At 41.8% G+C, this 11,090-nt stretch overlaps 1 long non-coding RNA gene across 1 annotated transcript; it reads right to left on the minus strand.

Moving 5' to 3' along the window:
- Window positions 1–193: 193 nt before the first annotated feature.
- LOC104914223 lies at window positions 194–10,852 on the minus strand. The gene is made up of 4 exons (XR_795886.3): window positions 10,750–10,852; window positions 5,398–5,458; window positions 3,084–3,182; window positions 194–1,031 (listed from the first exon to the last, which is right to left on the minus strand). It is a non-coding gene; the product is annotated as an uncharacterized LOC104914223 (long non-coding RNA).
- Between the last annotated feature and the right edge of the window lie 238 nt (window positions 10,853–11,090).

Genomic DNA, 11,090 nt, shown 5'->3' on the forward strand with positions numbered 1-11,090 from the left:
AAAAAAAAAGGAGGAAGGAGTCTTTTCCTGACCCCCACCAGCACCAGGTCACAGTGTTTGGGAGTGAAGTAACCCTCGCAAGCAGTTCCTCCCATTGGCAACACTGGATGTTTTTGTGTCTCCATGGATGGGACACACCGAATAGAGAAAAGCTGATGGATGACATTCTCAGCTCAATGAAGACTTCAGCGTGTTTCCAGGAATGAATGTCTTGCATCAGTGCCAGAAAGCTGAGCTTTGAAACTATTGAGATGCAGCACAGATGGCAGGTCAAAGCCAGTGTAGCCTCAAGTAAAGAGGGAACTTTCAAGCTATAGACAAGAGAAAAAGTGGAGCAGCAAATAGAATGCTGAACAGGCTTTACACAGGAGAGAAAAGAAGGATGACCTCTGAAAAAGGAGATCTGCACCAAATCTCTAGCTACTGGAGGAGCCCATAAACCAGGAGGAAGAGAACTAGGCTGCGGGACAGAGACCACATTTGTCTACTGCATATTTTAAAACTTCTAATTAAAAAGGCCAAGACCCACATATTTCAGGTCATTAGACTCTGAGCTTTCTTCTTTCAATCTTTTTCTTACAATCTTCCTAGACTGGAAAGGACCTTGAAAGACTGTCAGCTACAACCTTACATGGGAAAAGGGAGCCTAGATGAGATTATCTAGCACCCTGTCAAATTATACTATAAAAACCAAGACTGGGATTCCACCACATCTCTGGGGATGCTGTACCAGTGGTTGACTGATCTTGCTGTGAAGAAATGTCTCTTAAGTAAAGAAAGAACCTATCCCAGTGAAGTTGAAGTGCCCATTCTCTGTTTTCTTCTCCATGTTTGTTCTTGCAAATAGGGAGCTTCTTTTGTCCTTGTAGCTGCCCTTCAAGTACTGGAATATTGTGGTAGGGTCCCCTCTTCTCCAGGGCAAATACATTTAATTCTTTCAGTATTTCCATGTAAGGCAGATTCTTCAGTCCTTGGATCATCTTCTTGGCCTTCCTTTGGACCCTGTCCAGTCAGCCTGCAGCTTTTTTGATCTGTGGGAACAGCACTGAATGCAGCAAGCAGAATAGAACGGAGCAGAATTGGATGACCACACCTCTATCTACGTTAGCAATGCCCCTGCAGATGCAACCCTGAACCTGATTTGCTTTCTATTGCTACAGTGGCTCACTGTTGACTTATGTTCCACTTGGTATCCACCAGAATCCCAGGTCCCTTTAAGCAAGGATGCTCCCCAAACATTTCTTACTGAAGTCAATTGGGTGCTGGATAGGTAGCTAGGGAAGGGAAAAAAGTCTCCCAAAACAAAGATTGCTGTCCCACTTATTTTATTATTATTTTTAGCATCATCTTCATCCCTGCTCCAGAAAGCACATTTCCCCTGAGCTCACATCTGCCTTTTGTTTTCCTTCACATGCTGCTCAATCTCCTTCTGTGGTTGTTTTTCAGTCCAACTGTACTGAAAACAGATTCCCCAGTAATGCTAAACCATTGTAAAGCACACCCCAAAAAAGTTCAGTGGGAGATCTGAGGTCAATGGTTTAAAGGCAATATTGTTGAGACTGCCAGCTGTACCACTGCACATTTTACAGCCAGAAATTCATCTCAGGATTTAGCAAATGTTCTTGCTCTAATTTTATCTGTTAGTCATATCGCATTCTGTGCTCACATTACAGCTTTCAAGTTTGAGATGCTATGCCAGATTATTATAAGGAGACAACATGGCTCTTAATCTTCTTCTGACTCAGTGAAATGTTTTGAAAGGTGATCTTGAAGTTAATGCCTACAGTTGCAGTGCTGATAACTGCATTTTATTCTTAGCTCATCCACAAACTGTGACATTAGTTAATGCAAGTCACAGGCCATATTGACCCAAATCCCTTTAATTCCTAGGAGGTGCAGTTTCATAGGTACCACCTGCTTGCTGTCCTCCCCTGAAGCCTTTAGCAAATGAAACCTCTTTATTGACTGCAATAAACAGCAAGAACAACAGTCCTTTCATTTCACCAGCAGGATAAACAATCTTCTTCCTAAGAGACCACCTACAGCCCTCAGGTTTCTCAAAGATTTTTGAGTTTTAAAAAAACCAAAACACCACAACTGACAATGTGAGCCATAATTTTGATTGTTTAGGATGTTACTTGGAGCAAAAGTCGCATTGTAAGAAAAAAAAATACCATGTTTCAGTTGTATTCCAAATGATTCAATGCAACCACAACGAAAGTAAAAGCATAATTTAATAAACCAAATGCGACCCTTATCCCCTCTCACTCAGGTTGCACATACTGCCCCAGGCTGTGCTAAAATTGAAATACTGCACACTGAAATACCCAATCAGTCTTCACTTAGAGCTCAGAAACAGGACAAGTCTCTCAAAAGGATATCTGGTCTGAAGGAGACTCAGGACTTAAAAGAAGGCCATGTCAAACCACTGCAGGGAGCTGGGCACTCCTAAACGTGAAAGTTTAGAGACTTTTGTTTTGCTGAGTGGTATTGTAGCTCTTTTAACTCCCTTTCTACACACCCATGCATTTCTTAATATAAAATAAAACTGCTTTATGTTATGTATAAAGAATCAGGACTACCTTCAAAACACCATCTGACTAGATCCCATGTTAGGCAAAATGAATTCTACAGTCACTGGTGGTATGAGATATGAAATACGCAGTCTGACATCCTATGTGGATTTACAAGCATGCAAGATGAGAACAACAGGATCATTAGCTCCTCCAATTAAGTGGTCCTCAGTACCCTTCACAAAAACACTAGGCACTCAGGCTTTAATGTGCCTATCAATTTTTCCGTCAGCAAACAGTACTTCCCAGGAGCTGGGCTATTCCAACCTTAATGATTCCATGATTCTGTGCTATTACCTTTCTCCATGAAGCCAAACTTAGCAGTTCCTACCTGCCTTCCTCCCTCCCCAATGGAGCCATGTGCTGAGGTTGGTTTTCCCTTCTGCAGTTTGATAGCTCTTCATCCCATGATGACAGCCAAAGTATTTGAAAATCCAGTGTTTCCCAGGCAAATGCCTGCTAGTGCAAACTCAGGGAAAAAAAAAAAAGGAAAGAATCAAAACCGCTTACTGAGAGTGACTGTGTCATTGATCCTGAAGCTGCAGAGGACTCTGTCGACGTTACGAGCATGTCGAAATCCATTCCCTCTCACAACAACCTGAAATGACTCTGTAGCAAAGACAAACAGCAGATTACTGATCCATAGGGAGGCGAAGAATAGTCACTTGGACAAGCAGTGTCTGCCATGCTCTGGCAGCAGAGCCAGGGGCTCACCCTCTGCATCGCCCCACGGGGAGGGAACCAACTCCCACAGTTCCTGCTGCTATCTAGGAGGGACGTTCAAAAGCTGGTGTTACTTTTGATGAATGACAATCAAACACAAAATGTTTCTTCTGACAACACAGAAGGAATCACAATGCATCAGAAATAACCAGTTTTAAAATCCCAAGAAACAGTTGGAATGGGCATTTGCATTCTCAATTTTCTCCTTGCATGTTACAGTCCCCATCTTCTTTCATCTCCCTTGAGGACTCATACACTGTACTTGTCAAAAAAAAAAAAAGGCAGATTTGCTCTGGAATCTGGGCTCCCTTCCAGATCCCACTGATTTACAGCCAAGTTGCAAATCATCCCACCACATCTAGCCAGGGAAGCTGCCTGCCAGGCCCATTATGTGTTGTCCAAGAGCATTTGGGAAGAACGAGGGAAAAGAGCTGTGCGGGGGCTGATGAATACTTAAGAGAAATCACAGAAGTCTCAACTGCTGGGGAATAAGAGTTCACGTACAGTCAAAGAATAGTGTATCAATGATGTCAGATTAACCGTGGAGATCCTGTCTCTGCTTGTCTCTGCTTGGGACTGAAGCAAACAGATCCAGCACGCACACTGCATTTCTATCCCGATGCAAAACCATGCCGTTTGGAAACCAGCATTTCAGGCATATGTGCTGCTGCTAAGTGTCTAGGGCTGGTCTGCAGTGCAAGAGTTGCCTTGGCTAGCAGAGCCCTTGCTCTCCCCATCCAAAAAATTAAAAACAAACCAAACTGTGACTGGTCTTCAAGAATATGCACAAGAAAAAAAAATAATAAATCAAGAAAACATGAGCTGTCAGAGCTATACCTGCCAAATTTATCTCCAGAAGACTCCCAGTGGAGCTAACTCTCCTTTAGTGTCACTTTTATTAATCTCAAAGTCCTAATTGTCACAATTAGCAGTCGGAACATTATTAATAGAGTATTTGTCCAAACATAGAGATTAGACCTTCAATTGAACATTTAATTAACCATTGGTATTTTTCAAGCTTATCACTGCTCCTCTTGTGACGTCCTGGGAAAATTCCAAGGTGGACAGTTTACATTAATCCTCTCCACGTTTCTTCTCAGCTAGCTTCATGGGATATGGTTTTACTTTACCCCTAAATTCTCATTAAGATACATTGGATGGCAGTGATGAGACATATAAGCAACTAACAGGCACATTAGAAAGAGTTAACTATAAATTGTGATTGTAAGTCATCTTCTGGCTTTTGAAATTACATAAACATCTTGTTTTGTCACTTGATAAGTATGACAAATCTCAATCTATTTGTAAAGTCAGGGATATGATTTAGCAGTGAGTTATTAGAGATAGTGTGGTATGGTTAGGTTGAGGTTGGACTTTATGATCTTGAAGGTCTTGTCCAACCTGAACAATTTTATGATAACCATTTATGATATAACTTCATTTCCTTGGCCATCTTTCACACTCAGATAAACAGAAACTTGTTTAGGAGTCCTTTTTTTTTTAAACAAAGGAACCATTTAAATGGTCAATCAAGATCCAAAATACATGACTGAGAACTATGGGTCAATTACGCCAAACTGGCTCCAAAAAACAAAGTACTATGGTGACGTTCCTGGGATGCAAAACAAATCCCTCACAGTTACTGAGTATTTAGCCTGGTACCTCGCATTCCTTAGAAAAATGTGACTACCTGTGTATGTTCAGGAATGTACATAGTCACTCCAGGATTAGGAGATGCAAGATGGCTGATTAAAGCATCTGCAATGGAAGTGAAAACAAAGCAGCACTGGCAATTGGCTTTCTTACGTGGACTACCAACTTGAGAATGTAAAGAGAAACAGAATGCATCAGGGTCTCATCCTACTCTGCAAAACTCATTCAATAAATAGTAAGGAAACACTATGTAAAACATGGAGCTCACGGAAGATTGAAGATGCTAAAATGGTTCTCAAGCTTTCTTCTAAAATGACTGGGGGTTCTACACAACGTAAAAATGTTTGCCAGGACTTTAAAACCAGCGTCCATAGCACAATGTTATTAGAACAACCACACAAAGAGGGAGTAGTGTGAGTCAACAGATTGCACCTCCATTTACACTTACCTCCTGCACATATACTGGAAGGTTCTGCAGCCAGAATTTCAATACATGATTTCTTCAAAATCTAAAAGACAGAAAATAAATGTCATGAAGTGTTGAATTGTTTTTCTGGAGGTACACAAATACAAAAGCTTGAAAAAGCACTTGTTGTCATCTAAATGTTTAACACTGCAAAATGAAGATATAGGATAATTTTTCTTGATTTAAAAAGGGCTCGTTCCCATTTTGATTAAGTCGGCAAGAAACTTAAGTGAAGCAGTATTTTTTCATAAGGGTTGGCACTGCCTTCAACCACTTCACAGGCAGTGATTTACATAAATACTTCAGCATCAGCCTTGGCAGACTACCTGCAAGTCAGGAAGACCACACTAGATTTGTATTCAATTTATTCCCATGCTATGTTAGAATTTCTCAGGCTGTTTTTTGCAAAGAGCAGCCTTCCCCTTCCTCTGAAGACTCCAATTCTTTGCTGCACACAGTCAGCAAACCTGTGACAGCATTTATGAGCCCCTGTGAAAGCAGCAGCAGTGACCAAGAGTGGTGGGTGTTCAGGGCTGGGCTGAGCAGCCCCTAAATGATGCAATGCTGATCAAAATTTAGGTCAGCTCTGAGAGGCAAGCAAATGTCAGCCAAGCATTATGACTCAAATCCAACATGAAAATTATTTTCCCAATGTTAAATTGAAACATCTGTAAGGAAAGAGAAGCAACCAACACAATAAATTCTGTAAGAGATGATCTGTTGTATTTTTATTTTATTTTTTATCTGCAGTCATGGCTCTCTGCCTCAAATATCAATTACATGAAGCTATGGTTATCATTTCTTTAAACTTTAACACAAAAGTTTGTTACTCAGAGAAGGGCTGGTAGAGACTGACAGGGTACCAAGGGACGGAGGGAAGCAGAATCATCTGAGCCGCTGGCAGCCTGACAAGTGAGGAGAAAGATTTGCAGGAACAAGATTACACAGGAACTGTTAGGAGGAAAAAAAGAGAGAAAGTCAACAGCTGAGAGCTGAGCAGAAAAGCATCAGAAGAATTTGAAAGGAATGGAAAATACAACAACAACAACAAGGAAGACCCTAAGGACATTCTTCCAAAGTACCCACACATAGCTAACTATCCATCCACGTGGGGTCAGTCCTCTGCTGCTCTCCCCTTACTCATCCCTGGTTCTTCTTCTCTGAAGATACAGAATTTTTCTCCCAGAAAGACTGGCAAGGCTAATGAACTCCACTAGACTTGACATTTTCTCAACTATTTTTCCCCTCCACCAAAAAAATGTCTCTTTAGACTCTTTCCAGATTTTTCCAAATTCCCTTTTAGTTTCTGCTCCCTTCACCCTCAGCATCCTCCAACTGAAATGTTTTAATGTATATTTTGTCTCTTAATTGACTTTCAGCAATAGAGTGAAGGAGGAAGGAAGCAAGCAAGTTGGAAACAAAACCATGAAAAATACAATAAATGCTTTCATTTAATAAAAATGAGAAGCATAGCATAAATGACCCAGTCTGCAGCTAAGTGCTTATTAATGAGCTCTAATGGACTGTTAAATAACAAGATCTGTTGTCAATTACAAAACAATCACCTGTTTCTGAAGTGTTTCCTGTGCAATCACACACGCATGCACTCAGTGAAATCACAGAATCCTAGAACCATCAAGGTTGGGAAAGACCTCCCAGACCATCTAGTCCAACCATCCATTTACCAACAATGACTTTCATCTTTCCTTCACATAACTCTGATCCTCTCTCCCTAACACCTATACACAGTATATATATATTTGCAAGTGACGTGTGAACAGCTAGCTCAGGATGAGTGCAGAAAAGCATCATTTCTCATACTTGGTCTATGATGCATTCACATTAAGTTCTCAAGAATGTTCCATGCTCAAAAGAAAGCAATGACCAGATCCTATCCTGACTTCATGCTGCTTCATGTTTCACTGCCTGCAGCACTTCTATCAAAGACTCTGAGCAGAAGATGAAGTTGAGTCTCTGGTTTTCCTTCTAAGACTTGCTCTGTTTGCTTTCAATTGACAAGTTATGATCTGTAGAAGTTTTTCATGAAAAAGAAACAAAAACGAAAACCAAACCAAACAAACACAGTACAAAGGAAAATGAAAAATCCTGGTGTTTCTTCAGCTTGTTTCTCCATTTACAGCAATCAGGTGTCTGCTTTCACTACCAGGTTCTTCCCTCACTTCCGATAAACAAACAAACAAACAAAAAAAATCCCACCATTAAACAGGGGGAAAACAAACTTTACTAGTGACTGTCTCAGTGAGAGAAAAAAAAAAGTAATTCATTTGCTTAATAAAAAAAGTCACATTGGCACTTACAGGAGAGAAAGGACCAAAACCCACAGCATACTGAATGCCTACAGCTCTCCTTTTAATACTTATGTTTCAGTTCATTTAAGCACAATCCAAATAGCTTGGTGGTGCTCAGACAGTGGGATACAGTCCTGCATTAACAGCACAGAGCAGGGCTCCTTGCAGCTGCTCACTGAAGACTTGCTGGCTCCCACGAGCTGGCTAGAAAGCAAGGGCAGGGTGTTCTGAGACATCTGCAAACCCACCACCCTGAACAGCTTTGCTCAGCAGATGCATACCCAGCACAGAGCCAGAATCAAGTGCTACCCCTCCCAGCTCCCGCCCTATTGGAGAGACCTCAAAGCCCACCACCTCTGCACATGCAAAAGGTGAGGGAAGATTTGCTCCCTGGGACAAGGGGGAGGAGGAAAGAGTTGGGCTGCCTCAGCAGGAACACAGAGCAGTTCATAGCAAATCACTGCAGACCAGAGCAAACTCAAGTCTACGCATCTCAAGAGCAATTTCAAGCACTAGTTTCTCCCAGACTTACTTTATATTCCCTTCCCCTGTTACATCAGCCACTACCTAGTAGCTTAACCAATCCCCTTCTCACATGGCTAAGCATCCTTGCTATGCCAGCATTTACATGAGAGTTTAAAGAAGTCCATGGTTTCCAAATCACATGGCTCTTTCAATAGGAAAGGGCTTTCCTATTGTACAGCCAACCAATGTACAGATGTTAAGTTACAAGGTATACCAGAGAGCTTGGCTACACAGATATTACACCAAAGCAAAAAAGACAGGCTGCTTACTCATATCCTGGGCTTGCTTATGAAACTCCAGCAGAGTGGATCTCCAGAGAGATCCTTCCCTACTGGTAGTCAGCTCTTAAATGGGTCCAGGAGAGGTGCAGCCAGGCTCCACTCTTCCAGCAGCACAAGAGAATTGCCTTCACCTGTGCTCCCAGGGCTGACTCATTGCTCACCTCAAGTGATCAATCAGAGGTTCAGGCCATCATTCAGCATACACCTATGAACATTAATACTATGTTTACACTAAGAATGAGGTACTTTCCAGGCACAAAATACCAAGGCAGCTTGTTTTCTGGCTAGAACAAGAATCTACAGCCTCCTTATTTTTCTACAGTGATTAATTTCCTTCTTGCCATTCCTTTCACAGACCTCCTTTTTTACACAGCCTATTGCGATAACTTCAATGCAAGACACTATCTGCCTTATAAGATGACAATGCTACCACACTGTCAGAGGAATCAGACTCACTACTGTGTAATTACTTCTTGTGACCCTCCTTTCCAGGGCTGATAAATCTTGCACCCATCAGCTGAAGTTCCTAGAGGCTGAAGCCTTCCTCTATCTTAAGCGCAACTGAAAAGGGAGTCAGGACTGCTTCTGGAATTCATTATAAAGAGCTGCAAAGAGAATGCAGGTCTGGGAAGCAAAATAGAGCTTTTTATTGTTTTCTTGCAATACCTGATTGAGGCCATAGCCCCATGCTTGGACAGTGTCTGGAAAGCCAATACACAAGGGATCCCATCTGCATGCAAAAGTACCAGGGAAAACAGTGCCTGTGCTGTGGGAGCAGGTTTTTTGTATGGTACTGAATGGTCAGAATGGTGTGTGACCGCCGTAAACACAGAAATATGAGACCCCCCTGGTGAACCTACCCTACCCAGATTCAAGTAGAAAGTTATAAATTACATCTGTGTTATATCAACTAAGAAAGTCTGTACCAAAATGAACAAAACACATGTCCCTAAAAGGATTTCCCATCTTACTTTGTAGCTGTGGGAAGCAATACAATTAAAACGATTATGAGCAAAGGAAAAGAAAAACTATGAGAGTGATCTGAAAACATAAGGTCTTGCTTTTCCTGATCAGGCAAGGGAGGCCCTGGTCGTAGGTAGGAAAGAATAAGGCCAATTAGCATCTTAGGAACTAGAAATAGAGATGTCTTATGAGGCTCTACTCTTTGCCAGTAGAGACCACAGAGCTATTTGCATGACTTATACACAAGGAATTGGAACGGAGTCAATCCAGGCTGCCTCTCTCTTTGCCAGTGAACTGCTAACCCTCCAGCCATTTGTGTGCACCAGCTCTTACACTCTTTGCCCAGGCCCCAAAGGAAATGCCAGCAGTTGATCAATCTGAACTGGGAAACATGAGTCTGGGGGAAAAATAAAACACATTGGGAGGCCAAGTGTAGAAAGGAGAGTTTTCAGGATTTTGCTCAGAGAGCAAGATCCTTTCCCTCATTCTGTGCAGGTGAGCAGTGCCTCATCCACCTATCAAGATAGAAAATATGCCAATCAAACTGGAATACAGAGCCCAAAAAGTGCTCTAATCTCCCATATAGAGTGTGCATATATCTCTGCTGACTGACTCCGTGGCCACCATTTTACAAATTGTCCCAAAGTGCATTGTAAATTAAATCTGGTATGTCATATTAAGAAGCAAAACATGTGAAGATTCATAGAATCACAGAATGGCCAGGGTTGGAAGGGACCTCAAGCTCCAAAAACCCCCTGCTGCATGCAGGGCCACCAACCTCCACATTTAATACCAGCCCAGGCTGCCCAGGGCCCCATCCAACCTGGCCTTGAACACCTCCAGGGATGGACGGGGCATCCACAGCCTCTCTGGGCAGCTGTTCCAGCACCTCACCACTCTCTCTGTAAAGAACTTCCCCCTGACGTCCAATCTCAATCTCCCTTCCCTCAACTTAAAACCATTTCCCCTTGTCCTGCCATTATCTACCCTTATAAAGAGTTGACTCCCCTCCCATTTGTAGGCTCCCTTTAGGTACTGGAAGGCTGGACTCAATGCTTCCTCTGTTCTGAATTGTTTATAAAAACTCAATCTTGAAGTAGCAATATTAGCACCAATTAAGATTTCTTTGGACACAGCATTTAAGTGATTTACTCACAGGCAGCGGATCCTTGTGAACACAGGAAGACTAAATCTTTAACTATCAGGTAACAAATTCTAACACATATACATGCAAATATATGATTAAAAATACTTACAGAATCAATAATTCCCTGCAGGGCTTCAAAACCATCATTCACAGGAAAGACATGATCTTTACTGTCAGCAATTCTCGCCAGCTGACAGCGCAGTGTAAGTAAATAAAACAGAAATGCAAAGAATGAGATCAATTAGTCATCAGGCAGCACATGAAGAGTTAGTTCTTAAGACTCGTTCACTTGCAAGTGAAAAAAAAAACAACTACCATAAATGCTCTGCATGGATTGTTAATGGATTGCTTTTCCTGTCAGGACAGAGATTGGACCATTTGTAGTTAATGTTACATGTGAAATATAATTCACGGACACAGTAAATTTCATGAAATTTAGAAGTCTTTCTG

The sequence above is a fragment of the Meleagris gallopavo genome, chromosome 24, assembly GCF_000146605.3.
Source record: "Meleagris gallopavo isolate NT-WF06-2002-E0010 breed Aviagen turkey brand Nicholas breeding stock chromosome 24, Turkey_5.1, whole genome shotgun sequence".
Lineage (NCBI taxonomy): Eukaryota > Metazoa > Chordata > Aves > Galliformes > Phasianidae > Meleagris > Meleagris gallopavo.